This window comes from Brachycentrus maculatus, unplaced genomic scaffold, assembly GCF_059751285.1.
Source record: "Brachycentrus maculatus isolate JH-2025_06_01 unplaced genomic scaffold, ASM5975128v1 h1tg000326l, whole genome shotgun sequence".
NCBI classification, from domain to species: domain Eukaryota; kingdom Metazoa; phylum Arthropoda; class Insecta; order Trichoptera; family Brachycentridae; genus Brachycentrus; species Brachycentrus maculatus.
Genome location: NW_028281075.1, coordinates 1,587,511 through 1,614,351, shown reverse-complemented (window position 1 = coordinate 1,614,351; position 26,841 = coordinate 1,587,511). Strand labels below are relative to the sequence as shown.

The 26,841-nt window shown below is 31.4% G+C and overlaps 1 protein-coding gene across 1 annotated transcript in view; it reads right to left on the bottom strand.

Moving 5' to 3' along the window:
• The window catches only part of LOC148304235 (putative G protein-coupled receptor CG31760), a 58,503-nt gene extending 31,966 nt beyond the window's left edge, over window positions 1-26,537 (bottom strand). The window contains exon 1 of the mRNA XM_088268542.1: window positions 26,409-26,537. The gene's annotated coding sequence lies outside the window, so the exon portion shown is untranslated. The remainder of the gene's footprint in view (window positions 1-26,408) is intronic.
• Window positions 26,538-26,841: the final 304 nt, after the last annotated feature.

Here is a 26,841-nt window from a genome sequence, read left to right as displayed (position 1 = left end):
AAAATATTTAATAATTATTAATCAATTTTACTGTTTAACCCTTATCGAAAGAGGTTCATGTGATTCCGTACTGTCATACTTTATATTTTTCGAAGTAGAGAAGGAAAACAAATGATTTGTGGCCGAAATAACTTTCTATAGAAAAAGAGGATGAGAAAAAAATTATGTAAAAACCCTCAAAATGGCCAATCTAACTCGTATACTTTCTTCTATAGAGAGGTTACCAGATGAGCTCTGTGATTCTGCAAGAAAGGAAGCAACAATCGAAGCAAATAAAATGGCATGTTTTTTTAAAAACTGAGAATTTCATTTCCTATTCGTATTTGGACACACTCAAAATGTTGTAAAGAAGTCAAAGTTCCAATGAATTATGATCTTCCAGAGCTTTCAGAGGAAGTATTAAAAGCGTTGTACGTTTTTTTCTCAGAGTTTGAAATGCAAATAGGTAGAAAATCCTTTGTTAAATGTACTTGAAAAGGTTAAAGAAAATATCTGTATCCTGTAACCTAGAAGCTAGAAGGTCTGGTATGCGTCCGCTATTTGCATAACCTTTGTAGGTTGCAACGGAATGTTTGTGAAATAGCCTTTTCACGAGAAAATGGTTCTCAGTGCGCATAATAATACGTATTACATACTGCTAAAATTCTTTTGAGAAAATTCTCCGCATTTTTTGCTGCCACGATGGTGTGGAGTATGATGATTTTTGTTTAAAACACCTGAAATTGTGGCCATATTTGCTATGTATCACTTCTAGGTTGTATATAGTGTTATAAATAGGTTGTATATAAAAATAATTGTAAAAAATTATATACTTTATAGGTTGTAAATAGTTTTTCTCTTTTTAACTATTTCTCATTCTAACCTATTATCTTTTTAGCGTTTTCTCTTTATTACATATTTGAAAAATATATTATATTTAAACGGTTTTTAGGATAAATAAGAGACTATTAGAGGCTTCTCCTGAAGAGTTTTACGTAGTTTTCTCCCAGCAATGAGCAAATGCTGAGAAATTCACGATTGGCCCAAACTATTAAAATAATGTGTTTGATCAATATTTTTAATTTTTAATTGATATATTTAAGCAAATTGGTATAAGTAAAAGAATACATCATTTTTTGGAAAAAATTGAAATTCATATGAGTCAGTAATTTTATACTCTGAATTCAGTTTTATTTCTCGTGTTTTTACATTAAATTTTAATTTATTGTTTCTTTTTTTAATATTTTTAAAATTTTAACTCCGTTAATTTTGCAGGAATCCCTTTTTTTTAAACTACATTCATTTTAAATTTTTAAGTACCGTAAAGTGGGTTTACATTGCACCAAAATACTGCATTTTTTCAAAAAATTGTCTATTCAGATCAGGTTTTTTACTTTTTCTGAGGTTTCAACTATTGCAATGTAATAACACATATACCTGTAACATGTCTGATACGTTTTTAAATTTTTATCTATTTTGCCTGTATTTTTTTTTTATATTTATATTTTGGTGCAAAGTATCCCGGGGTAAAGTACAACTTTGCACCATGATATTTTCTCTACACTTTTCGTACTAGAATCCAAATTGATGCAAAGTAAAGGCTATCCTACAAGTTTTGTTGCACCTTATGAAGGGTTTTGGCTCACAGTTCACTAAATGCAGATTATAATATTGTATAATTATGGAAAAATAAGACACTTGATAGAATTTTTTTTTTAAATATTGAAAAATCTAACAAAAATGTTTTTTTTTTTCAATACTGAAGGTTTAAAGTTATATAAAATAAAAGGTGGATATTAAAACATATCGTACTATATAGGTAATAGGAATCAAAATTAAATTAGGTCTAAATATGGTCAAGTTCCGGGACGGTAAAGAAACCTCTTTTGGATTGCATTTTCGGTTCTTTTATGGAACCCGCTACATCCTTCCAAGAATATTGAAGAAAGTCATCCTTCATCGGCCACTTCCACGTTTTGAGACTCTCCTGCATGGATTTAACAGCTCTGTCTTTCTTTATTTCCAAAATCTGTCCCGGAAAATTTTCTCCTTCATAATGAAATACGACATATTTTCCCACCTTCTTTTTTACTGGTCCTAATGAAACGGAAGAACAAATACGATAACTGGTTTCAGTCATCGTTTTTGTTCTTCTCCCTCTTCCTCAAAGCTTCCGTGTCAACTATAATCAGTTAATGCTAGATATGCTGGAAGTTTCGATGTGGAAGGTGGGATCATTGATGTAGTTGGTTCAGGTAGCATTTGTGTCTCGTCAACGTTCATTTCGACATTTGGATTGTGAGCAATGCTCTAACCTGGTTCTATCGGTATTGTTTTCCTGCGTTTTAAGACTGAATTCTTTGGGTTGAATCTGTTTTCTTCCAAAAACTGTTGAAAACTCTGGCGCACGTCATCGTCATACGCTTTTAATGGCAACCGATTAAGCAACTGACTAGTTTATGCAACAGTCAAGGTTTTATGTCTTTGCAAAAATGATCTTATCCATTTAGAGCCTGGTACGTTGTTCTTTAATATTCGTACTCTTCTGCCAAATCTATCCAAATAGGCTATTAGAATGTAGCGAATGTTAAAAACACTCACTGGGAAACCGTACTCACTCATGTCTACTATGCAGTTTACGAAGGATTGATCTTCGCACTTGTCACATATCGGAGGTTTTCCCACAGGTTTTGTGTGCTGACCTTTGAGCTTATAGTTAATCGTCCTTCTGGGGATTTTGAAAATTTCTTCAGCCTTTCTTTGACTGATTGTACCATTTCGAATGGCCTCCACACACTGCTCCACTCTCTTCGGTGTAAAATTGCAGTATCGTCTGGCATAAGGCCGCTGTTTGTGTGTTCTTGACATTTTTGAAAAAAATATACCATCAGGAATTAAGTAAGTACACAAAACCAATAGATATTTAGCAAACATGTCAAGTTGTATTATCCGTTTTAAGACTTTTTATCAAATTAATTAACTATAGCCTTTTGTGGATACTTTGCACTTGGTGCAATGTTACCCCAAATGTGGTCAATACAAGTCAGTTCTTAAAAAAATATTATTTTTACATAAACTTGACAACGTAACTAAAAAATACAGTATTTGAGAAAAGCAGGGCCTATCTACCTATGATTTAGAGACCACTCACTTGTTGTAACTAGTTTCAGTATACTGATTCCACTGGATTTTTTCGGACACAATTTTCAGACAGAAAACTTTCTTTACGTTCGGACAGGAAAAACGCATTGAAGCAATAGCGACCGACTGTTACTTCTGTAAACTAAAAAGTAGATTGAAGTGCCATCTATCAGAAACAATAGAAAGTAGAATGAAAAATGACATGTATCAGAGATGACCAGCTCTACAATTTCTTTACAGAAGGTGGTGCAAAGTATCACCCATGGTGCAAAGTATACCCACTTTACGGTACCTTAATATTTCAATATTTAAAAAAAAACCCTTTACCTTGTTTTATCACGTATTTTTCTTGTATAAAATTATAAATGATATACCCACAAATGTCTTTGTGTTTTCATTCTTAAAAATGATTTAAATAGTTGTATGTACCATGAAATAATGAAAAGTAAAATGTTAACCAAAAAAAATTATAAATAAATAATTTGACGTATTATTTTGTGATTTTTTATTGATAATTGATAAGAACGGCAGTATACGTAGAAATTCTTATAATTTTTCTTTAATCGCCCTACACATACGAGCGCACGTGATACGCGTCTTTTTTCCGCATCATTTCGCTAACCCTGTGCCAAATATTTAATGCAAGACAGAGAGACGGAACACACTAACGAAAAAATACATTAGTTCCGTCCTAAAAGCACCTATTATGGCAAAAAAAACAGATATGAATACAACAAACATTGTTTTCATAATTCTGTGGAAAAAAGATGATTTTTTGAAAATAACCCGAGAATGGGGTGGTTGAGGCTCTATATATAAACAATGTCAATTTTTTTTGCAATCTTCGCAAAATTCCTTTGCATAAATCATTAAAATTTCTATAAAGGCCATTTACTATATCCCTCGTATATTTGTAATACGTCGCGCAACGACGTAATGGATAATCGACTCAGATGTATGTTTAATGTGAAATTAAATTTGATTTGTAATAACAAATGGGACATACGTAGTGCGATAGGAATATACGTTTTCAACTTTGTCAATATTGAAATGAACGATTTAGTACAATATTTACAATGAATGATTTTAATTGAAGCGGATTTCGAGGGAGACACAAAGCGAGGTACTAATTACAGGCTTGAGAGGGAGGCATTCCCTACTTTTAGATGCCACAAATTCCCCTTGAAATCAGGATAATTATTCCTTCTCATCAAAATCTCGGCGTCTTACATAGATTAAAAATGAAAATAACTTTTAAAGATATTTATTGTAAGTTAATTGTGTACAAATATTAATAATTATTTTAAAAATAATGTACAAAAATTAAAAAAAATATATGTCAATTGAAAGTCCTTTTTTTAAAAGTTATGGTTTATGATGTAAATTACGTACGTATTAAACAAAAAATACGGAAAGTAATGAGATTCAATTTGATATTTATACCTTTAGATCAAGTCGGCTTGTGCTTCGGGTATTGAACATCAAACCAAAAAAGCAACAAGTCGAAACAATTGTATAATTTTGATATAGTTTAAAGGTTGCAAATAGTTTTTCTCTTTTTTACAATTTCCTTTCTAGCATTTTTCACTCTCTCTTTATTACATATTTTAAAAAAAATATTTTATTTAAACGGTTTTCAGAACAAATTGGAGACTATTGGAGGCTTCTCCTGAGGAGTTTTACGTAGTTTTCTCTCAGTAATGAGCAAATGCTGAGATGTTTCCGATTGGCCCACACTAGATTATCCCTGTTCCAAACACAGTTTAAAATAAAACTTTATTTTTAAAAAGTTAGATCAAACAATAATCCACTAAATGATCTACAAATTTGTACATAATAAGCAATGTAAATGAAATGTGCTCCCTCAGACGAATGTGTGGAAAATCATTGTATGACAGAATTAAAAACGACGATATAAGAAAGGAATGTAAGGCTGAACGAGGAATAATTGAAAAGATTAGGAAGAGTTCTTTGCGGTGGTATGGACATGTGGAGCGAATGGATAGCGAGAGAATGACTAAGAAAATATATGTGGCGAATGTGAGAGGGAAAACAGAACGTGGACGACCGAAAAAGACTTGGCACGATCAGATCAATCAGAACCTAAAATCTGGCGGTGTCAAAAGTCTGCGTAATCGGACGGCATGTATGACTAGATGTATGGATGTGAAGGAGGCGAGGAGTGTATGTCAGGACAGAAGAGTGTGGCGTTCCATCTTCTCTGCCTACCCCTGCGGGGAAACGGCGTGATGGTAGTAGTAGTAGTAGTAGTAGCAATGTAAATATGAAATGCAACTCCCATCTAAAAAAGAAGTCAGAAGTCCCATTACTTAGTTTATCCGTAGTTCTATCTAGACAGGCACCCTCGGTGACATTTGGTGATAGATAACAATAATAACTGATTCATAATACCGGAAAATTAGTTGATTAATTACGCATGCTGGGAATCAAATCCAGGACTTCATGTACGTAAGTCAAACATGTTAATCTACACAAGAGAATAAAAATTCTAATTGTTTTCATTTTTATCTTTATGATTTATTAATGTAAGAGAAATAGCCCATGTTTTTTTTGAAATTGAATTCCATGAATATTATATCCATAAATATTGATGGGAAACTGCTGGAAATTGCCAATATAATAATGGTGTCGATATGGGTATGACATGAACATAATGACATAAAATTGTATTTTTGAATTTTTATTGCTTATAAATAACAATTTCACAGAACATGGCACCACCTCTCACCGGAGGTATCTTACAATGTATACATATGTAGTAAGACCTCTACTTACGTGATTAATTCGTTCTAAAAAAATTCGTGTAAGTCGAAAAATCGTGTGAGTAAAAAAAAAAAGAAAACTTAAATTATGTATGCTATAATATGCCTAGTTTCAAAGGATATGGTGAAAACAGCATAAATTCGGGAATATTATATATGTACCTATATTACTTATGTATGTAATATATTTTAAAATTAAATAAATAAAAATTTCTTCCCGGTATGCAAAGCGACAGTATTATATGATATGTAAATTAATTCTCAACTTATAAAAAATCAGCCTTCAAAACTAATTGTAATTCCCCTTCATGCCGTTAAATGAGAAAAGTTTCTGAAACGTATTCTGGAAGAGCGGCGCGAGCAGTAGGTACTATGTTAATACAGGCCGTGACCAATAATCCCACCTTGTACCTGCCCTTGCACAATTAAATTCTAATCCATCGATCGTAAAAACAGCGTAATAACCTTGAATAAATAAAAGTGATTATTTTATTCTACAATTTATTCAAAATTACCCTGTACTGGTACCCGAAGCGGACGGCTGATCAATTTTCCTTCATGTGTTAACTATCGCGACACAATAAAGCAGTGCCCTATGCACCATCGGGTGCGGATAAGGGTTTGAAGATGAGGAGATGCATGAATGTGGAAGTGGCGAAGAAAAATCTCCTGAAAATTCAAGTTTTTTGATTTATGACGTTGTTGAAAGGAGTGAGCGAAATTTCTTTCCACAAAGTATATTTTCAGTTCACCTTGCTTTAAACCTACTCCGTCCACTATGGACCATAATAGAGAAATGATTTCTTACAGGCAGTTTCGGCCTTCGGGGTAGTCGAGGCAAGGGTAGTGTTACGCCCGAGGGCGCCATGTTAGATAGATAGGTACTGAAAGAGCTCCAACTTGTTCAACATTTAAAGTGTTCTAAAAACTTCTCTTTCGTCGACAAAAAACTAAAAGTCTCAAAAGCTCTTGAATATCTGAAAACAGAATAGCTCCAACTTCTAACACGTTTTCAGACTTGAAATACTTAAAATAAAACCCCGAAGTGAGAATAAATTACACCAAAAAAGGTAAAATATAAAAATTGCATATTTTTGATCTAAGTATATGTGGCAAATGTGAGCGGGGGAACGAAAAAAGACGACCGAAAAAGGCTTGGCACGATCAGATCAATCAGAACATAAAATCTGGTGGTGTCAAAAGACTGCGTAATCAGAGTGCATGTATGACTAGACGTATGGACGTGAAGTAAGCGAGGAGTGTATGTCAGGATAGAAAAGTGTGGCGTTCCATCCTCTCTGCCTACCCCTGCGGAGAAATGGCGTGATGTTAGTAGTAGTATTAGTAGTTATTAATTTTTTAATAAATCGAAGACTCAAAAGCTCTTGAATATCCGGAAACAGAATAGCTCAGATTTCTGACGCATTTTAAGTCTTGAAAAAAACTTTAAATAACACCTCGAAGAAAGAATATATAAGTACATCAAAAAAGGTAATTTTAAAAAGGCTGCATTATATTTATTTCTCAATAAATCGATATATGGGAATAATGATGCATATGACGTACTCTGAGTAAAAGGTGAAACTAATATTTTATACTGCAAATTTATTTATCGTATAATTGTGATATTATAGTATTCTAGAATATTATCCTATCCATGTAATTGGAAAGTTGGTCTCCAAGGTGTTTAAAAACGATTTTTTTATCCAACGTATCGTCTCTTCGACATTCGTATTTCTTCCCATACATACTATATCCGCCGATTATTCCAACTCCTGATCTGCCCACTTTCAAGCGTTTTATGTAGGTCCTTGATTTTGCTAAATCTTCCTCGAAATCATTTTACCGCCCTTTCCTCGGTCATTCGTTCCACATGTCCTAACCATTTTTATACACCTTTTTGAATTTTAAATTAAACGCGTCTACCGAACAGAACACGAATCTCGTCACGTTGTTCTCCCATGCGAGCTTTTTAGGGTTATTCGTGGCCATGCTTCATACATTTGTAACTAAGCCGTATACATTCCTACCGAATTTATTTACCACATATGATTATGTTAACACCGACGGGACTAGGAAAACATACAATTCTAAGTGACTGAGGAAAGATTAATGTTCTTGATGGCATACTTATATTGGAACGAATTGTGTTTTTCAGTTCACTGAAACATCGTGAAAAACAGTTCTGAAAAGCAAAGAGTGTTTTCAGGTCGCCGAGATATGGTATGAAAGAAATCAAAAAAATATCGAAATAATATATTTTAGAACTCAGCCATTCGTTTGCTTGTCCGTTCTTCATTTCTACATTTAATTAATTATTGTTATTCGGGTGAATCCTAGAGCCGAGTCAGAACGGGATAATTTTGATAACGTTTTATTTTCGATAAATTTTGTTTTAGTATTCGTAAAGGTCTTGAACCTTCTACGAATATCAAGAATTTTCTGTTTTTATGTAAATATATATATATATATATATATATATATATATATATATATATATATATATATATATATATATATATATATATATATATATATATATATATATATATATATATATATATATATATATATATTATATATATATATATATATATATATATATAAATATATATATGTATATATATATATATATATATATATATATATATATATATATATATATATATATATATATATATATATATATATATATATATATATATATAAATATATATATGTATATATATATATATATATATATATATATATATATATATATATATATATATATATATATATATATATATATATATATATATATATATATATATATATATATATATTTATATATTTAAATTGTACAACCATTTCTCGCCTTGATATGTGTTCTATTTGTTTATATTTTATCTGGTGGTATACCTTTTCTTCTTCTTCTTCTTCTTTTTAATGGCTTTTCACCCATCTTGGGTGTTGTAGCCAGTGTCGAGTCATTCGGTATACCTTTTCAACAAGGTTCAAATAATAATTATTGGTGAAATTTAATTTATATTTTATATAAGTATTATATATTATACATTTTATGTTATAATATACCATATTATATTATTTTATTTCACCTTAAAAGTAAAAAAAGAGTGTTTAATTTTTTTTCAAGTATTTAGAAAAGTGTTTTACGAAAATAGCGCTACGTAAAGTATCATTAACGTTATATTACTATTATTACGATTCCGATGATCCTGTGTTCACTTCCTAGGGTGATAAAAATAAATGTATTTTTTTAAATTTAAAACTTAATTAATATTACCCTGTTCTGGTTAATGAAAGGTAGACCTTGCTTTTATAAAAAAACTATTAAATATCAAAAAGCGTTGGGTCGACCAAAAGTGCTCTATGCATCATAGGCTAACACATTTTGTACCGAATGAAGCTGTGTACCTACTCCATTTTCCGTTCAGAGACAGTTACAAGTATTGTAAATAATTATCTAATTTCGCAAAACCAAAGCGAATGTCAAATCCATTTGTGATATCAACGAACCCCTTCGATGTCATACTGCTTATTATATAAATCCAGGGTATTATCTACAAACGATTCTATTACGTAAGCTTCGTGATCGCCATGTGATCATAACAGTGAATCGAATTGTTACGACATCTTCACCAATCCAGATAAGATTGAATAATTTCATTGATTAATTTGGTTTTAAGTTTTAGTTGGTAAATACCACTTTTTCGTGTGTTTGAGCGCTTCTTGAGCGCGGTTTTTTTATTTTAATAAAAACTTTTTAAACGAAAACGAATTTACGCGCACCGTGATCACGCACCGTCCAGCCCACCGATCCGAAGAAAGAATGACAAGCCAATCCAAGCCAATCATTCGTTTTATCATGCTAACTGAAGTACCGGACGGTAAAATTGCGTGTAGTGCACAAACGCCCTTTCGATGCATTCTGCATCATACGGTGTTTGAAAAGGACGCGGAATGCATCGAAACACGTGTCACAATATTTTTTAAGAAATATTGATACATATTTACCAAGTAAAACTATAAATTAAAAATTAAATGAAATAAATATAGTATTAGAGTAAAGAAACTCAAATAGTTATTTTGACCCCCCTGGGAATCGAACGGTAGCTAAATGTGCTTAACACTGCACTATGGAGACAAAATTAACTATAATCGTCCCAAGTAATTTGTCGTATAATTCATAAATTACCAAAATATTTAAAGGATAAAATAGTTTTAAACAAAAATTGTCATGAACATATTACTAGAAATAAGGATACAATAAAACTGCCATCGTTGAAAAAAAATATGGTCGCAAAATTGTTTAATGTATAAGGGTTTGAAAATGATGAGATGCCTGAATATATGAAGAATGAAAAAAGTCTGAAAGAATTTAAAAAGAAATGTTTTGTTTACAGTAAAGATATGTAAATATATATATATATATATATATATATATATATATATATATATATATATATATATATATATATATATATATATATATATATATATATATATATATATATATATATATATATATATATATATATATATATATATATATATATATATATATATATATATATATATATATATATTCTGATATCCGGGTTTTCATATATCCTGTTAAAATTTGACTTAACGATCCTAAGTCAATATGTAAAAGGGATTAAGCTCTCTGTACCCTACTCTCCTTCAGATAAAACCATATTTTTGTAAATTAAATTACCTTCGCTTTGTATCCCATGTGCTTAAATCAATATGATCACAGCCCTCTCCGTATGTTCAACGAGTTTCCTAGCGACAGTGAGCAGATATACTGCAAATAATATATCTTGGGTGTATACTGACAAAACACGTTAACTCGCAAATTCGAAATTTTTGACTTTTTTAAAGAATGATAGCAAAAGCAATCATTTCTTGAATGTTTTCCGCAGATACTTTATGGCACATTTTATAAACTTTATAAAATTAATTAACTTTGTTTTCACCACTTTTTTTACTTATATAATTGAACCTACCGGTTTCGACAATACCTTGTCATCATCAGGGTTTATTTTAAATCAAAAACATTAAAACACTTTCACCAAAAACTTCCACACACTCCATCCAAAAATCCTAAAAAGTTTTATTGAGAGTATTGAATGTTTCTAATGTTTTTGATTTGAAATAAACCCTGATGATAACAAGGTATTGTCGAAACCGTAGGTTCAATTGTATTTATAAAAAAAAACACATAATGATGTTGATTATTAAAAATTATACACTCCTTTTATACCACTTATTGATTTTTATTTAATTTTAGAAGACTAGTTTCGAAAACTACAGATGTTTTCATCGACAGGTGATTACAAAAACTGTCAATCGCCTTTCGATGAAAACATATGTAGTTCTTGAAACTAGTCGTGTGAAATGAAATAAAACTCAATAAGTGGGATAATACATTTTTTTAAAGTGTTTAAACTTATAAATTAAACAACTTTGTTTTAACCACTTTTTTATTGGTACACTTTATCCAACCGGTTTCGATAAGAACCATGTCATCATCAGGGTTTATGTACTAAATTCTAAAACATTGTAATACTCATGATTAATTACCCTTCCCTTACCAAAAACTTTCACGCACTCCGTACACCATATGAAAATATGATTTAAAAATCACCAAAAAAAACTCCCAAAAGTTGTTTTTATTGTGCATTGCGTAGGGAATACGTCAACTACAAATGACAACTACAAATGGAAAGTATCTGCGAAAAACATTCAAGAAACAAGTGTTTAAATTTTAATAGATAACATGTAATTCCACAAAGTTAATGCCAAATCAATAAATAATATCATTATCTATGTTAACATTACGCAAAGTAATTTCCAGTGTAAGTTGATGGTTGATGGTAAAGTGATGTTCCCAGACAGAATCCGAAATGCCAAGATTATTACGTAAAATATCGACCTATCAACCCTCTTTTGTCGCAAAGATGATCGCTCTGGGCTGTGATGGATTGAGGGGTAAAATATGGTGTAACTAACCCAGATTAGCTTATATATGGTACGTTTGAACAACACATGTACCCACATAATAGAGGAATATTATCTGTGTACATTGTACATATTTACCCCGACGACTAGAGAATAATGCCTCATCCACAAAAAGTTGCGGTTCCAACAGCATACCATACACAATATTAAGGATCCTGTTGAGTTATCGGTACTGAGTGACCTCTCTCTTGCTGCCCTGGTACTTCAATAAAAAGTATTGTCTTCAACACAGGTCACAATAGATCTAATACGGTCGCAGAGACACAAGGAATGCAAGGTCCCTTGACATCTTAAAAAATTATATCTTCAATAAAAAGTCAAATGAATATGTTTGTAAACAATTAACTTTAAATTTTAAATATTACTCAGAGATGATTTATGTAGATTAAAAACTGAGATTTCATTAATTGATTCGAAATTCATATTGTGGTAAAATCTATAAATTTTTAATTTAAGTTTTATTTAGTCAATACCAATAGTTCTTTTGTGAATATATTGAAAATCTATTGTGACACGTGTTTCGATACATTCCGTATCATTTTCAAACACGGTGTTTGGCCACTTTCAAGTATTTGAAATACTTGACCATGCCAAGTTTTATTGGTCTTCTTCTGCTCCCTTTTCCAACTACATTCGACTCGTTTCTCTCGAAATTTGCTTTTACTGTCTTTCTACACCCATTCATTAGACACATGCCCCAATCATTTGAACGCACCATTCTCAATTTTATATTCTTCTTCTTTTATTTATTTTTAAAGATCCGCAGGATCTGTCTGTACCGTCGTCTGTCGCTCTTAGGATGTTGACTGCCAGCTATCTCTCCAACTCTTTGGAAGTCTGCCTGGGGGTCTACGTCCTTCAGGGTTTCCTTGAAGCGTGATACGTGTAAGTCTGTCTTCTGACATACTGTTTACACGATCATTACAGTATCGCCTTCGTTGTCGTCCTCACCTCACGATATCGTCCGTCTTACACATGTTCTGGATATCAGTGTTTCTTACGCGGTCTCGCAACGTGTTTCCGGTTATTATAGATCGGAGAGTTTTCATCTCAGAGACTCGAAGTCGAGATAATTTTATTGATAATGCTTTTGCCTTAAATTCTTAGTTTATATCACCATTCGAACAGAAAAAGAAGCTGTTATTTATAGTTAAGTTCAAAATCACTGTTACACAAATTTTCAGATAAGACATTATTCGTAGGTTGCATCGATACGTAAATCTTTTATGGATTTAGCGTGACGTATTAATAACGAAGTACTTGATAACTTACATAGCTTTATTTAGATTTTCACGGTCGGACTTTCAAATTTGAAAGCTTTTGTCTGCCATTATTTCTCGTATCGTTCGACTATGATGTTTATGATTTTTACAGCCGTTGAAATGTTGATAGGGATATTTGGGTAATTGTGCCGTGTTTTTCGTGCTTGTCGATATTCGGCACAGCATTTTAACGTAGATTTATTTTTATCTTCTTCACTTCGAACCCTAATCCGCGCCCCAATAGTGCATAGGGCACTGCATCATGTTAACGCAGAGTTATCTTGATCGTAAAAACATGAAGCAAAGGTGATCAGCCCCCCGCTTCAGGTACCAGTCCAGGGTAATATTAAACAAATATTAAAATGGTAATATCACTTATATTTATTTGACCCCAGATGGTAATCGATCCCGGGACCTCCGGAACGGTAGCTAAGCGTGATAACGATTACACTACGGAGGCAGACAATATGTTTATACAAAGTAATATCTATAAAAGTAGTCGGCAACCTACTACCTGCGGGTAATTTAATTGTCCACTGCGACATTTTAAATTACCCATCAAAAAAATATGGCGATGATATATTTTTTTGAAATAAAATTATCCATTTATATACCAAATGACACCAATTTAAAAAGTAAGGTAAACAAGTAATAATTACACTTTTTTCCAAAGTGACCATCAAAATATCCCTAAACCCATTTTATTAATTTTTCACGAGATGATGTTTGTACTTTTACACTATAGCGTTCATACCGATTGTTATGGATATTTTTTATTAACTAACAAAATTAATTTAGGTTGACTTTTTAACATAAAAAAAAGAGAAATACTTTTTTGAGATGCTATTTTTTTATCCCCTAGCCATACTGCCTGTAAAAAATATTATATTTATTTTACAGCGAATTTTTATTTTTTCATCATACTACTCGGTGGGAAAACACTGTGTTTTTTTATGATTTAGGGATAAAATTTATCGACGCAACAGTAAAAGTTATATTTGTGTCCCTTTATTTAGATATCTACACACACATGCACAATATCGTGTACCTATCTCTCAAGAGAGATATAATACGTACTGAATCATTCTTACTTTACGAATAGGTCAAAAGTTCAAGAATACAAGCATTTTAAATTGCTTCTAACAATATTTAAAAAATAGGTCACGGGGTCGTTCGTCGGAAATCAACAGGTTTTAGCTTATACCACAAGAAAATGCAATAAAGTTTTTATTAAAATTTAAGCATCTTTCGTAAAAACATTTTAAATGTATTGAATTTTATTTTTTGACATCTCATCAAATATGAAGACGAATATGGACACACTCCAAATGTTATAAACCTAAAAGTTGTTTTATACCTCACCAACAACATTAGAAAATGTCACAATGAAGTCTTGTAATCCCATGTCCCAAAATGAGAACTGAAAGTTACTCATCGGGAATATTATATAAATTACTTATGTATGTAATATATTTTAAAATTATATAAATAAAAAGTTTGGGCATTTACGGGCCTGACGACCGTCGTAGGCTGGTTTAAGTGATCACTTTACACATGTGTAACATTCACCAATTCTAGCCACTATTGACAACAACACTACTCAATTTTTTGGAGGTTCTATATATATGTCAACCAATTTTGAAACATTGTTCTTGAATCACTAGAACTATGAACTAGGTAGAATTGGTGAATGTTACACGTGTGTAAAGTGATCAATTACATTTAAAGTGATGACGGTCGTCAGCCCTGTAAATGCCCAGACTTCCATATTCTTATTCATCTTTGATGAGATGTCAAAAAATAATATGAAAAATACTTCAATAATTGGAGATAATCCAGATTTGTGAAGTATTTGGACACACTCAAAATGTTGTATTTTAAATGTATTGAATTTTAATGATTAAACCGCATTTAAATGATTCTAATAATGTTACTTAGAATGTATGTTTTATATAGTATATTTTACATTATTTTTGACATCTCAACATAGACGAAGAATATGGAAATCTGGGCATTTATAGGGCTTACGACAGTCATATCAACTCTCGCATTCTGTGTTTCGAGTTTAATCAATATATCTAGAAGTTTCAAGAATTTGAGTTGTGTGGTTGCCAATCATTGGTAGAATTGGTAAATGTTACACGTGTGTAAAGCGATAACTTAAACCAGCCTATGACGGTCGTAAGCTCAGACTTCCATGTTCTTCATCATCTATGTTGAGATGTTTGTAAAAATGACTCCTAATTGGAGATAATCCTGATTTGTGACATGTATTTCGACACACTCAAAATGTTGTATATATAAGTATATCGTAGTCGTACAGGAGAAAGTGACCAACAAACAAAACGTAAAATGTTCAGGAGGGCCATTTAAATCACTTTTGCTTGGCAAAAAAATAAACATTAAGTCAATAAAAATAAACACTTATTTAGTCATTTTTCTTCAGTCAATATATTATACTTTCAAATTAAAAATATTTTGAGATTTTTTCTGAGCAATATTAAGCTAGTAAGATATCAAATAGTCAGTGATCAAGTTTTTGTTAAAAATCCACTTGGTCACTTTCTCCTGTATGACTACGATATGTTTGATAAAATGTACATGTTGATGTCGCTGTGGTGGGTCAAAACTGGCTGCAAGCAGCAACCGACCGGAGGAAATGGAAAGAAGGGGAAGAGGCCTATATCCAGCAGTGGAGGTCAGAGGGCTCGTAAAGAAGGAGAAGAAGTTTGATAAAAACGAAGTGCCTCTTTCACCATAAAATTCACATATACGTTAAAAGTATCTGCAGAGCTACATCCCATCACAAAATGCCATATTTACAGCGACAATTCTCTGTGGTAGATTGACCAAAACGAAAATCCCAGCGTCAATATTAATATTTTATATCGACTTTTATATGACGTGAGATAAATCTTTATTTTCTAGCTTCGAAAGCTTATCAGTATATATGATGTCGGTAAAATGAACGTTTTTTCCTAACGGCATAGCCATTTGAGAACGTCTTCTTTTAACCCTTTTCTGCGCCAAATGATGCATAAGGCACTACATCGCATCTACGCATTGTTACGTTGAACGTTAATTACATGAAGACAGAATGATCAATCCTGCGCTTCAGGTACCATTCCCGTGTGTTTTTTTTTAAACATATAACAGTGGAAAAAGAACTTTGGATTTTTTTCTTGAATATAATTAATATTTATCTTTTAGACTCTGTGCTGGATTATATACATGGAAAGTTAAGTTTTTCCTAAAGAAACGTAATTCTGTAATATTCAATGGAATCATTCATTTTAAGTCTATTCATTCACTGAAATAATTCACAAAATTTTATGAAATTTATTTATTTTTGGTACTTTTTATGACTTATCGTCGGATTTTTATTTGTCCGCCTCCGTAGTGTGATGGTCAGCATGCTCGGCTACCGTACTGGAGGTCCTGGGTGCGATTCCCAGCGGGGGGTAAAATAAATATAAGTTATTTTTTCACTCTTATATTTATTCAATATGTGTTAACGATTAAGATAACACTAGGTTTATATGAAGCAGTGCCCTATGCACCATTGGGGGTGCGGATAAGGGTTTGAATGGAAATGAAAATAAATTTTATTTGTCTGATCAAAATTTCATTTAAAAACGGGGAGGAGAATTCTTTTTTGGCATATTTTTTTACAATTATTATGATTGATAGTTTATTTTTGCCAATTAGTCCATTACCATTTATTACTATCCGTTTATCTCTCGTCTACCCTAATATCTCACAAAAGACAATAAAATGATATAATGCTTCGAAACTAATCATCTGTAAGAATTTGCTTTGCGGTTGAAATATTTAAAAGGGGATTGAAATTACAAATCGTCCTAAAGAAAATTTCCGAGCGCTTAACAATTCCAATTCCATTTCAATTCCATACCGTGAGTCTGCTTTTACGTTGAATCGCGCATACTATAAAGCTACCCATTTATAAAATATATAATGCGTAGATATGTATTTCATTTCTTCACATAAAGAAGAAAGCTTTTCATTCTACTGATTTATATTAGTTCAGCGGAGCTTCTTAACGGTATAATGTTATCTTAATGTGATGTTATTTTCAGGGCTCGTAATCCCGAGATTCCTTGAATTTCTTTTATTCGTATAACTGATTCTTCACGAAATATTCCGTGATTTTCTTAAAAATACAGAAGTAATCGACATGACACTGGATATATTTTATGAATTGGAACTGGTATCGACATATCTGCTAATGTGATGTAGAAATGTATGGTTTTTGGGTGAATATTCCAGTAAATGAGAAAATATTTATCCTAGGAGACTACAGGGGAATACAATCCCGGGATACAAAAGTTCCGGGCATTTTTCAGCTCTGAAAGGACACGGTGAAAGCCTAAAAATGAAGTAACAAAAACCTAGGAATTTTTTAGGGTAGACGAGCATTTTTCATTCCTTTATTAATAATTTTGAATTAACATTATTTTGTTGATGAAAAGTTATTAATAAATTATTGAATTTTTCAAATGTTTTAATATGTTGGTACTGATTAGTACTCGTATCACTACGAACATATTAACACATTTAAAATGTTATATTCATTGATTAAAATACGAATATTATATTAAAACAATAAAATAAGGAGCCGTCTACTAAGGTGAAGTATAAAGTGTAATATATATATATATATATATAAGTCCCTAGTATTGCTAATTATTATTATTATTAAAAGTATCACGTTGTAGAAAAAAACATTATATTTTTGTTCAAAATAAAGATCTCTTAATACTGAAATCTACTTACTTAATCCCTTAAGCAGTTCCAAGATTCCGAGATACAATTTTTATAATCTCGAATTCCGGGATAGCTAAAAAACTTTGGGATTGTAATTTTGAGTGGTTACCCAATGTTTTACTAAACCTTGTAGTATTTATATCGCGAAATTGTTCAGGAAACGGCAATTGTATTTTCCGAAACAATTATATCGCATAATCCAGCTACCCCTATAAGTTAAATTGCTAACTTCCCTTTTTGTGGAAACCAATAATGCAGATAACGAATGGATTTTGTAGAATTCGAATATCGGATTATGAAAGATAATCCAATTTTCCCAAAAAGGGTGGATTTTTTCCTTTTTTAAATTCTTAAGCAACCCTGCAAAAAGCTTGAGAGATGAAACGAAGGCGGAAGGTGTATTATAAACGAAATAAGAGTCATGTTAAGGTGAAATAACGTAATTTCAGTTTTCGCTTTCCATCGTAACATTACCTCTAACCTTTTATCATATCACAGAGAAGCGTTTTCAGTTCATCTGAAGTACAATATTACACAAAATCTAAATTTCAAATTCATGTTGACAATTTGCTGGTCTGGTAGATAATACAAACTAATCTATTCAATTATTCAGATTACAGCGTGAATGCTAGCTCCTTAGACGTTTATACTCCGCAGGGGGCTTTCAGTTATTTATAAGTTTTTAACGTTAACAAACCAGCTCTGCAGGCATGTAACACTTTGAGCAGAAATATTCATAGTTTTTTTTCTTCATATTATTTGTTTTTCTTTCGACGATCGATTCCTATTTTTCGCTTCATATAATTTTATATCAAAGTCTATTTTAAGACTCCAGTAAACCAAGACAGATTTGCGAAGTATGGTTTTCTACCTATTGGTTTGGAACGAATATATATTATCGATCCGGTATTTTTGTCCAAATCGATAAAAAAAACTTAAACATATGTAGGCAAAACACCACAGCAAGCTTCTATAGAACTATTTTCTTAAAATATTTATCTGTATTTTAAGTGAAATCATTTTTCTAAAACTAGAATGAGGGGTAATTTTGAAACAATTAGTGGTGATAGTTGGGTTTCATCTCATACACAATGCGGTAAATATTTGACAGAAATTTTTTAAATTGTATTTTCTTCGTATTCAGAATTACATTTAAATCAATCTAGAAAAAAAAACGAATCTAGATTGTACAAAAAAAACATAATGTTAGACGCTCACCTACCGTTCTAGAGGTCTCGGGTTCGATTCCCAGAGGGGGTCAAATAAATTTAAGTAATTTTGTCACTCTAATGTTTATGCAATATTACCCTGGAATGGTATCTGAAGCGGGGAGCTGATCACATATTCTTCATGTGTTAACGATCAAGATAACACTGCGTTCATATGATGCAATGCCCTATGCACCATTGGGGTGTGGATAAGGGTTTAAATGAAATAAATATATGTACAATGAGTGCAAGTATTTTGCTTGTTAGAACATTGGAGCATTAATTATTAAATTCCTCCAAATGCTTCGATGTAATTTTTATGTTATGTTTTTCCAAATCGGTTTCTGATCAAAGTGCGGTTACTAAGTGATTCAATATAGTGCGGATAGATAATAAAGTAGGCAATTTAGATATGGTGCTATTCTATAACTATTGCGCTAACTAGTATCTACTAAATTATGTATATACAACATTTTGAGTGTGTCCAAATACGTGTTCACAAAATCTGGATTATCTCCAATTACAGGAGTTATTTTCATATTATTTTTTGACATCTCATCAAAGATGAAGAAGAATATGGAAGTCTGGGCATTTACAGGGCTTACGACCGTCATAGGCTGGTTTAAGTGATCACTTTACACACGTGTAACATTCAACAATTCTACCCATTATTGACAACCACACTACTCAAATTCTTGGAAGTTCTATATATATGAACCAATTTAGAAACCTTGTTCATGAATCACTAGAACTTCACTAGAGACATCAAAAAAATAAAAAAAATAATATAAATTATGTATATATCTTAATCAAAAGGAAGAAGCCCTTTAGTAAGTGGGTCGCTCTAATACTTGGTGTTGGGATTTACTTGTACCAACTTCAAATTGTTAGATAATTCGGAAATCTTTCTACAAACATTTGACTCTCTTAGGTAACGTGTTTAAAAAATGCATCTTCTCGCATATCATCAAATGATATAAAATAAACTTTTAAACATGATTAGAAGGAAATTTTTATATTAGTAATATTTTATTTACCAAAGCTTTAAATCATTCAAAGTTATATTACAGATATTTTATACGTAGTTTATTTTAAAGTGATATTTTTGCAAGATGTTAAATTTTTGTGTGATATTTTTGGCATTTTATGGTTTTACACTTAAAATGAGACTAATTTTGCCGTCACTTTTAGATGATTATAAAAATGTATTTAAATATTGTTCGACTCCATCGTGTAGTGGTTATTACATTTGGCTACCATACTGGAGGTCTCCGGTTGAATTCCCGAAGTGATTTTAACTCTAAGATTTGTTTCATAAATACCTGGACGGGTACTCAAATCATAGGACTGATCACCATTCCATAAATTCGTATAGTGTATTGTAAAACGTTTTTACTGTAAATTGTTATTGTATATATTGTATAATCTAATAATTAAATATATATATATATATATATATATATATATATATATATACATATATATATATATATATATATATATATATATATATATATATATATATATATATATATATGTATATATATATATATATATATATATATATATATATATATATATATATATATATATATATATATATTGTTTTAACATGTAGGTATTTCGGCTCAACACAGGCCATGCCTAAAGAGCCTAAAGAGTAGTTTAAAAATTGGAAAGTTTCATGATAAAACAATACTTAACGATATGTGATTAATAGATTTGGTTAACATCGTTTAATTTTGCAAGCCAGTGGTTTGACGTTTCCGTGAAAACTTAGAATACGGTTCTAAAGCTGTTTTTTTTATAGTGATATCAAATTTTTTTTTCTTCAAAAGAAAATATCAGACTAGGATAGTATTCTAAATTACAGATCGACTCAACGAAACCAAAGGAATGAAATCGCTGTCATTTTTTGTTACGATAGGTACGATAGACCCGTTTGCCAAAATATTTTTTATTAAAACAAAGTTTAACTATGCCCCAGAGAGAGAGGGAGTAAGAAAGGGAGTAAGAGAGGGAGTAAGAGAGAGAGAGAGAGAGAGAGAGAGAGAGAGAGAGAGAGAGAGAGAGAGAGAGAGGAAGAGAAAAGAGAGATAAAATTATTAAGGTTTGACACTTGTTGAAAAGTTTTTTGTAGTTGTATTATAATGTTAAAATTAATAGACCTCCCTAGAGAATAGCCTCAATATTTGCGTATACTCAGATTTTGGCAAAAAAAAACCATGCTTTACTTTCATATTAATTACATTGATTTAAGCGGCTTTTAGTAATAGAATACCCGTTTCATAAACATTATCTGATCATGATACGTTCAGATAAAAAATATTAAGTAATGTTCGAACGTACAAAAATGATATTTTATTTATTGTTTCGGCATTAACTTTGTGGTAAGACATGTTACAATGATTAAAGAAAACACTTGTTTTATACCACTTGAGTTCAAACTCAACTAACTTTTATAACTCAAGTGGTATAAAACAAGTGTTTTCTTTAATCATTATAAAAATGATGAATACAAATCTCAAAAGCGAGACATTCAGCGTTGACAAACGTAATCTAATATGGCCATAAAACCGGAATTTATTCCTAGATTTAGTAGGGAGAATTCATCCCAAAATATTGTCTTTTGATTTGTAATAATCTAAAGCTAGAGGTGCGATTTATCATTTAAAACGTTTTCAAATCATTTGTTACTTCACGCCAAATTAATATTCATAAATCCATTTTTCGGAAACTTTACCGATAGAATGATTTAGATTTCCGCTAAATAAATTTCTCTTTACGAAGGTAATCAATAAATTGGTAAGAGAGCTAATTTGATAGATAATTGATTTTGAGATTTATCCCCTGACACTTCTCCGAGAAATTGTTTTTTGCTTTGTGGGGATCTAATAGAATTAACGCTTTTATAATTTGTGAAAAACGCAATAGGGCTGTTAGGAAAAGTAACGAAGTGTTCATCGAAATAAAAAAATACTCAGTTTCGTTTTTCTGCAATCAGAACCCGTACATACTGTTTTTCTCAATAACTTAAGTCTAAGATCTTGAACGTTCAAATTAGAAAGCATTCGGCTGCGCTAGGGGCTAGACGTCTCTCAGCGCTCATTTTTTTTGTATCCGTGGAATCAAAAACTAAAAAATCGAAATATTGAAACACTAACGTTAAACACTAACGTCATATTGAAAATTTAAAAAATGCAAAAAAAAACTTAAATCAACGTCGATATTATCCATAATACATTTGCTGACCCGAAAAGCTTACATTCGTTGGACAGGATGGCTACCCTTTTTATTAAAAAATCTTACAAAAGAAAATTTCTGTAAGACTGTATCCATAAAATAATTTAAAAAAAATCCTAAATTTAAATTTTAAAATAATTTTAAATCTAGAATTTTATTTATTTCAGATCGTAGTAATTTTTCAAACATAATTTCTGTGCGGTCATAATCAATCAACTGTTTAAAAACAGGAGGTGCAAGAACTTATACTGAAATGTCTAGTTTCTTTAGTGTTTCGTTTTAAAAAACTCTTTAAAGTTACACTCAAAGCAAAGTTGAAAGTTGACTGAACAGTTAACCTCTACTTGTTGCAATACCTGTAGATAGTATATAGATGTACGGGTGGATGCTACAAGAGAAACTTTAGATCGATGGATTTTTAATAACCAAGTAAGGGTATTATCGGAATATGTTTTTTGAGCATTATTAGATCTACGAATAATTACACGTTAAGGAATTTAGGGTCTCAGCGTACACTTGCCAAGGTTCTATAATTTAGAATAATCAATATTGGTAAAAAATAGATACTGGGAATGCAATGACAACATTTTAGGCTAAAAATCAAGGGTAATAAATAAACTTTTCTTCTTCTTCTGACTCCTATCTGTACTCAATGGTAAATTGGGCAATATGGATCGACGTAATGATAACTTGATCCTTAATGATATTAAACTCTTTTCTTTCTTTTTAATTTCACTAGATTGAGTCACTGCAACGCGTGGCTGGGTACAGCTAGTTTAAAATATTTTTTGGATAGAAAAATGTTAGAATGTCTGTTGCTGATGTACGCATTGTTTAGGCCAATGTTTCCTACAGCACGTGTTCTGTGTATAGTATGTTCAGAAGTTTCATTGTTCAGAGCTTTTGATTACATTTTATGTAGGTACAGTGTATTTACGTAAGTTGCTTCAGTGGGAACTTTTGCTAATATTCAGCTCTCACGCGATATCACTCATAATGACGGAACTCTATTGTGTGATTTACAATCAAATTATAAAGGGTGGATTAATTTTCGGGTAACAATAAGTTTTTCCTACTATTATGCGTACCTAATAACCGATATAAAATCACTTCCAAAAGACCTGGACGATCAACAAAGAGAATTCGGTTGTTAACATAAAAAGTCGGCACTTTTTCAACAATATTTTACGATATCTTAGATTTCGGTATCAATATGAATGTTCAATTACGGTAAGAATAATCAATATTGCCCAGACTTCCATTTTCCCATCTCAGTACCTTGTTGAGATTTTAATTAAAACGTTGACAACCTAACTTTTGTTGTGTTAAAATCTAGTATTCAAAAATGTATCAAGATTTAAACACACTCGAAAGATTGTTAGTTAAGAAGATAAACAAAAACCAGGGCTACAATTACACTGAAAAGAGAGTAGTCGGGAAAATGGAGATGAAATTTAACAAATCGTTAATTTTACAACTTTTCTGTAAAAAAAATTCATTCATTCATTTTATTTTCAGTGTCATTAACTTTCTGACGTAGAGTATACATAATTTTAACTGTATTTCTGGACATTGATTTCATACCACTTTGGCATCTTTAAATGGGTGGTCGAAAGTAAATTAAACCGAAAATATTTTTCTATCACTTAATTCTTACTTTCTTTTTAAAGGAATAACCCCCAAAGGTTATATTTTAAAGGCTTGTGTGTAAGAAGGATAGCGAAGAAAGGGAAGGTAGATACGAAAAATATATAACAAACAACCAGACCAATTGAAAATAAATATTTCTTAAATTCATTTTGCAATCGATGGAAATCGAATACGCGACGCCAACAGTCGAGCGTCTACCCAACTACATCACTGCGACTACCAAGTAAAGTTAATATCATCGTCATCATACAATTAGTGGAATTTTTACAACAATTATAGCCCTAAACAGAGATTCCTTACGGAAGGTAACGCCTTACTACGTAGCGAAGGTAAATCTACTTCTGTTTGATTTCTATCTCCTTAACTATTTAACCGGTTGAAAAATATAGAAGCCCTTATCTAGATAATTATCTATACTACGTAGTTAAAGCTCTATCATCCATATGCAATCCCGGCCCAGCAGTAAGTTTAGATGTGGTCGATATAACTGAATTTACGTGACCATATTTTAAAATGCCCAAATCTCTGTAAATACACAAATACCCTCGACGGATTAATATCAACATAACACGAGTAGTCCACTTACAAACCACTTTATGTTAAAAAATTAAGCATTTTAGCCAAAGGCGGCTATCGACAGATATTAAATCTTCTACCGATTTGAGCTTTTTGAGAGTAAACTGTCGGCATAGCGAGTATTGATTTTTCTATTCCATTTTATTCCTAATATTACGACTTTTGGCAAATTATGTTAAATATGGACATTGATATTTTTAATTTTTACCAGTTGGCGCCATTGGAAAAAACATAACGTGGAATACATACATATTGATTTATATAAAATGGAAGAATAACACATAAAACATGTTTCAGTCATTCACGTCACAACTATTTCCTGAGATATCGCTTTTAGCTCACGAATAAAAGGGTGTTTGGATATTGAACATATACAATTTCAAGAAATTCAGTATTATGGATGTTCAATTAAGGAAAAATCGTGAACGTTACACAAGATGAGAGGTATCCGTTATTCCATAATTTCTGCTCAAAATACTCGTAGTTGCATCGCCTTCGGTGACATACCTTTTAATTTATAAAACAATTTTTTTTTTTAAATTTAAAAAGCAAGTAAGTAAAATAAATATATTACATCTTTTACCCTGTGTTTATTTTTTTTTTATTATTCATATCATTATTTGTATTATTATTCATTACTTATTATATATAATAAATAAATAATAAAACCCTTATCCGCACCCCAATGGTGCATAGGGCACTGCGTCATATAAACGCAGTGTTATCTTGATCGTTTACATATGAAGGAAAGGTGATCAGCCCTCCGCTTCAGGTACCAGTCCAGGGTAATATTGAATAAATATGACAGTGAAACAATCACTTATATTTATTTTACCCCCCTTGGGAATCGAACCCGGGACCTCCAGAACGGTGACCGAGCGTGCTGACCGTTACACTACGGAGGTGGACAATTATATATGTGTTCATAATTATATAGTCCTTTTGTAATTAATGTTTTACTTAGTAAATACCAATATTTAAAATAAAACATTAATTAAAAATGGATACATTTTACCACAAAGCGACTGCCGAATCAATTAATGAAATTATATAATCCTTACCTAACCTGTTATAGTTATAATAAAAAATAATTATATTTACATATACGAAAAGGAAAAAAAAGCTATACAAATCTATTTTAAGTAATTGTGAACCTTTCGTGTTGCAATGATGACAAAAGTTAATAATAACGAAAATTAATAAAATCAATCTGGGTGAAACGCGACAATATTAAAATTAATGATTATAAAACTCGCGTTTAATTCATTTTCCGATAGCCGTTTTCTTAATTGCCACGACAGTCAGTTGTACAATTTTACTTTACTAAACACGTTTTTTATTTATTCACAATTTACCGAGATTGGTTAATGAATTTCCCTGTTTCTAAATTTAATTTATTAAAAAAAAAACAACAACAAAAAATACAATTGCTTCACCATATTACACCAGAAAAAATAAATCTTATCTCAAAATAATAATAAAATGTTAAAGAAAAATAAATATGATAATAATAGTTTATGTACTCGATCACGTGTTTGATCTTAATAAAATTATAAATATTTTATTAGTAGATATAGTATTTAAAAATATTTTTGGAACCCACTTTTAAGCTGTTTTACAAAATACAAAAATTATCAAATAATTTTCTTCCGGCAAATATAGAAAATAAAAATAAAGCTGTTATAATTTAAAAAGAAGATCTAAATGAAAAGTTTTAAAAGTAGATCTAAAAACGGGCATTAAAAAAGGTTTACCTTTATTTTGATATACAGAATTCAGCAAAGGAGTGCTTCGGATGTATACGCAGTTTCTTCATTCATCTTCTTCATTGTATATCTGACCAAACAATTGGATCGGTGACCTTGAACAAAGGAATTCGCGACAAAGCTAACCTTTATTTTTCCGAATTATAACGAGAAAGATGAATGACGCGTGAAGTTTTCACTCGGGTGGGAGACTGAGTAGGACGCGCAGAGTGCCTCGCCGATTGCCGGCTTCCAGAGATAAGGGGTTAGCGGGTTATTGAAGTTGTGAAAAGCTGTGCTCGGGGTGGAGCGGACGCGCGTCCATCCACTCCAGTTACATAAGGCAGACTGGCTTCCGTCGGACTGGAGCTAGTTGCCCGGGACCGCAGAGGGAGGCGGCAGGACTTCATCCCTCTCTCTCTGCCTCTCTCCTCCGCCGTCC